This window comes from Arachis hypogaea, chromosome 14, assembly GCF_003086295.3.
Source record: "Arachis hypogaea cultivar Tifrunner chromosome 14, arahy.Tifrunner.gnm2.J5K5, whole genome shotgun sequence".
NCBI lineage: Eukaryota > Viridiplantae > Streptophyta > Magnoliopsida > Fabales > Fabaceae > Arachis > Arachis hypogaea.
The window spans coordinates 101,985,942-101,990,988 of NC_092049.1; the positions used below are offsets into that span (position 1 = coordinate 101,985,942).

At 40.7% G+C, this 5,047-nt stretch overlaps 1 non-coding gene across 1 annotated transcript; it reads left to right on the plus strand.

Moving 5' to 3' along the window:
- Window positions 1-3,266: 3,266 nt before the first annotated feature.
- Window positions 3,267-3,370, plus strand: LOC112746099 (small nucleolar RNA R71). The gene has a single exon (XR_003173998.1). It is a non-coding gene; the product is annotated as a small nucleolar RNA R71 (small nucleolar RNA).
- Window positions 3,371-5,047: the final 1,677 nt, after the last annotated feature.

Below are 5,047 nucleotides of genomic sequence, written 5' to 3' on the forward strand. Positions count from 1 at the left end.
CATATCGGACCGCATTTGCATAAAATTCTCTTATGAGATTTGCATTCACCTTAGTGATAGGGTCAGTAAGGAGCTCCCATCTTCTCTTTTCTACCTTCTCTGTGATTTCAGGACACTCAGTTTTCTTCACTTGAAATCCCAGCTCGTAAATGATTTCCTTGTCAACCATCCACCCGTATTACAATGCATGATGCAAGCTTCTAAATCTCTTTTCGTCATACGGGTGCTGCTCCATGGGTTCCTTTCCCTTCCTTCTTTTAGAACTCGAAGACGCCATGAATGATAGTTAATATGTGAAGGTGGTAAGGTTGTGGAGACTTTTGGTTGTTTAGGGTTTTATTGCAATGAAGAGAGTGAGGGGGAAATGTTTGTAATGGAGTAAGGAGTGTCTTGTACCGAAATGAAGAGTTGTGAAGAGTGGGTGATGACCATGAAGGTGGGTACGGAACAAGGGTCATATATAGGGACGTTGTGAGAGAATGGAGGGTGTGGATTGATGGAGTGGTTACTTGATGGACGGTTGGGGTTATGCATGGACAAAAGACAAGGATCAGCACTTTATGATGGAGATTGCTCGGTCTTTTAGGGGTCCCATTTTTCCAATGTTGCATGGCAACATTTTCCAATGTATTCCCTTTTTAGAACAAGTGTGTAGCCCCTCCTTTTGTGGTGTCCGATCCTTCTTTGTTTAGTTATCCAATCCATCCCTTTTAATGCTTCTTTTCTTTTCCTATAAAGATAAAATAAGAAAAGTAAGACATAATATCAAAAAGACAATTTAGCTTTTACGGCTATGATTAATAAAGAAAAGAAGAGATTAGATTGTTTATTCATGAACTCCAACTAACTAACTAACTGTGTATCCTTATATGCATTTTGGTGGCACCATGGGGTGACACCAAACTTAATTTGAAGTACTGTGATGAAAAGTTCTATTCAAAGCTCCAAGACTAGCATGTTCTCTGTTGCATCCATGTTTTCTTGTTACGCTTTGAACACCAAACTTGTTCTTCACTATATATACTGCAATATAAGAACGTCACCAAGTTTGGGTTGGAATTTATGAATATTGACTTATTTACTAGTAAAAGCTAATAAAACATGGGTTGCCTCCCATGAAGCGCTTCTTTAGCGTCACTAGCTTGACGTTTCTCCTTCATCAGGGAGGTTGATAATGCTTCAAGTCCTCGCCTCTTGCCTTGGACTTATATCCATTGGTTGTATCAATGATCTCCACATGTTCCAAGGAGAGGACTCTGTTAATAGTGAAGACCTTAGGTAACTGAGATGGTACAGTGGGGAGATTAAGGGGGATATCTGGGAAGTAAGCTGAGATCACTTTATCTCCTGGAGAGAAGTCTTCCATAGGGATCTTCTTGTTCCTCCACCCCCTTGGTACTTTCTTCTTTGTCCCTTTTGATGTTGCCTTACTCTTTGTGGCTTCTTCTTCTAAGGAAATTTTGTTGTTGTCTTCACATGTTTCTGGTGGTTTAGGTTCCTCCAAATTTTCCTTGAGCTGTGATAGCTGCTTATTTCCTTGTTCATCAACCAAGGGCTTTCCCAGTTGGGCTGGTTGTGCTTCAATGTTTGCTTCCTCTGTCAGCATCTCGTTACGATCTGTGCTTGGTTCTTTATTTTCTTGGTCAGTTTCTTGGGAGAGTTTGAAGACATTGAAGCTGAGTTGTTCATCATGGATCCTCAATATTAGCTCCCCTTGCTCCACATCTATGAGTGCTCTGGCTGTAGCTAGGAATGGTCTTGCCAATATGATTGGGTGAGTGTGACTCTCTTCCATGTCCAAGATGACAAAGTCTATTGGGAGGTAGTATTTCCCAACCTTTAACAACACATTTTCCACCACCCCTATTGCTTGTTTTTGAGTTTTATCAGCCAGCCTGATGACCACATCTGTGGGCAATATCTCATTGATCTGCAGTCTCTTCACCAGGGCTAAGGGCATTAAGTTGATGCTTGCTCCCAAATCGCAGAGTGCTCTATCAAACATTATTTCTCCTATGGCACAGGGGATATGAAAACTCCCTGGATCTTTTCTTTTCGTAGGCAACTGTGGTTGAATGAGGGCACTGCACCCCTTGTTCATCACTATAGTCTGGCCTCCCTTGAGTGAGCTTTTCCTAGGAAGCAGCTCCTTCATATACTTGATATATGCAAGCATTTGTTGGATAGTCTTGATGAATGGTATGTTCACATGCAAAGATGCAAACAAGTCAAGAAATCTTGAGTATATTCTCTTCTCCACAGCACCATTGAGCAGTTGGGGAAAAGGTGCATAGAGTCTCAGCAGCTCCTGTTTTGATATTTCTGGTTCTTGGTATTCTTTTTCCTCCTTCTCTGTTGAGGTATCTTCAGGTTGTTCTGACAGCTTGCTTGGCTTGTCCTCAGTCTCCTTATCACTTATAGTGACCATCTTGCAATCTTCCCATCTTACTTTCTTTGTTTCACCTCTCGGATTCTTCTCTGTGTCACTTGGGAATCCATCTGTGGGTTTGGGAATTTGCTCAGAGAGATATCCTACCTGAGATTCCAACCTCTTGATTGTGTCTCCCTGGTTCTTGAAACTGGCTCGCACTTCCTCCTTGAACACCTTGTTGTCTTGGATATCCTTGCATATGCCCTCAAGTAGACTTTCAATCCTTGAGATTCTTTCATCAAATGATGATAGGTCAGGTTGAGAAGGGTTGTTCTAGCCTTGATATGAATGTGGAGAGGTGTTGTTATTGGGATATTGATATGGTCTAAATGTGAAATTGTTTGGATTTGGGCGTCTTTGATCAAGGCTTTGGTCTTGTTGATTTTTCCACCCAAAGTTTGGGTGATTCCTCCATCCAGGGTTGTAATTCTTGGAGTATGGATCATGGTTCTGCCTAGGTAAATTCCCAATGTAGTTGGCTTGCTCCTGACTACCCTATGCTTCTTCATTCACTCCTTCTTGGGTTGTTAATGAAGTGGAGATTGCTGCTACTTAGTTCCTCTCCATCTTCTTGGTGAGGTCAGCCAGCTGCTGGGTAATGAGCTTGTTTTGGGCCAACAGAGCATCTACATTGTTTAGCTCCATTACTCCTCTTGTGTTCCCTCTTTCGGAAGCATAGAAGTAGTCGTTCTCTGTTACTATTTCAATGACATCTATAGCCTCCTCAATGGTTTTCTTCTTGTTCAAAGATCCTCCGGATGAATGGTCTACAGCCTTCTTTGACTCATAAGAGAGCCCATCATAGAAAATGTGCAGCTGCACCCATTCGTTGAACATGTCAGGTGGACACCTCCTTGTCAGGTCTTTAAACCTCTCCCATGCTTCATATAGAGTCTCACCATCTTGTTGCCTGAAGGTTTGGACCTCAGCTCTCAGCCTATTGATTCTTTGAGGAGGGTAACATCTTGCTAAGAATTTGTTCACCACGTCTTCCCAAGTTGTCAAGCTTTCCCTTGGGAAAGATTCTAGCCACTTGGCTGCCTTATCCCTGAGTGAGAATGGAAATAAAAGCAGTCTATAGGCGTCCGGATGAACACCATTAGACTTCACTGTGTCACATATTCTCAGGAAGGTGGCTAAATATTAATTTGGGTCCTCTTGGACACTTCCTCCGAATGAACAGTTGTTCTGCACAAGGGTGATGAGCTGTGGCTTCAGTTCAAAATTGTTGGCATGGATGGTTGGCTTTTGAATGCTACTTCCACAGTTTCCTGGGTTTGGATTGATATAAGAGCCTAAAACTCTTCTATCCTCCACATTATGATTTGCTCGACCTCTTCCGCCATGGTTGTGAGCCTCTTCTTCATGATGGTTTTCCATGTTTTCTTCCATGTTTGGTTCAAAGTATTCCTCAAAGTGTTCCTCCTCTTCTTCAGCACCAACTACATGTTTGTCTCTTGCCTCCCTCCTTAGTCTAAGGAAGGTTCTCTCAGGTTCAGAATCAAAGGAAGTTGAAGCCCCACTTCTTCTCCCTGTCATACAACCAACAAGTACAAGCAAAGAGAATAGGTGCAGAAAGTATATCTGTCAAAATTACTGTTAGTGTGAGTGATGCAATATATCAAACAGTTAGTGGGTTAGTGAGATGAAATGTAAATAACAAAAAAAAGTAGGGGGAAAGGAAGAAATTAACTAAAATAGGAAGTAAATAACTCAAACAGAAATCTAATCAAACAAAAATAACTCACTGAACTTGAATCTAAAAAGAAAAAGAAGTGATGTATTGCATGAGAAATTGAGTTTATATTGAAGAGTAGTCTTATTCACTTACATGTGGTGGTATTTTCTGTAACTCTGAATGCATGACATGAACAGTGCATATTTAAATTTAAATCAAAGAATGTTGATGTACTAGGAATAGGGATTTAGAGAATTATTATGACTTCTCTGAAATAAGTAAAAAGTTTAATCCTTGAAGAAAAAGAAACAGCATTGAAAAAAAAAAGCCAGGTCCAAGGCTCTGAGCATCAATGACTAGGGAGGTCAGACATGATTAAAAGCTCAAAGAGTTATTTTCCTAGTTACATGCTTGTGGTGTTCTTGTGTCAAGTAATCCTTGAGACAAAACATTTAGAGTCGAGATCAAGTGCAATTAGAGTATGCCAAAGGCTTTGAGCACCACTGTTGGGGAATAACTGAAAGAAAAATCAGAACTTCAAAAGAGTTCCCCAGTTAAGTGCTTGTGGTGTTTCTATGTCAAGTAAAACTTGAGACAAAATATTTAAAGTCACGGCTAGGCTCAAGGTGGAAAGCACCAAAGAAAAGAAAAATTGTTGTGTTCAAGGGTTAAATTGAGTTATGGTGCACGAATTGTGAATCACACTTTTCACAACGCGTACCACTAACCAGCAAGTGTACTGGGTCGTCCAAGTAATACCTTACGTGAGTAAGGGTCGAATCCCACGGAGATTGTTGGTTTGAAGCAATCTATGGTTATCTTGTAAATCTCAGTCAGGAAGTCAATTATGTTTATCAGTTGAATTATGAATAACCAAGAGAGCATAAATTAAAGGTTACTTGTTGTGCAGTAATGGAGAATATGTTGGAGTTTTGGAG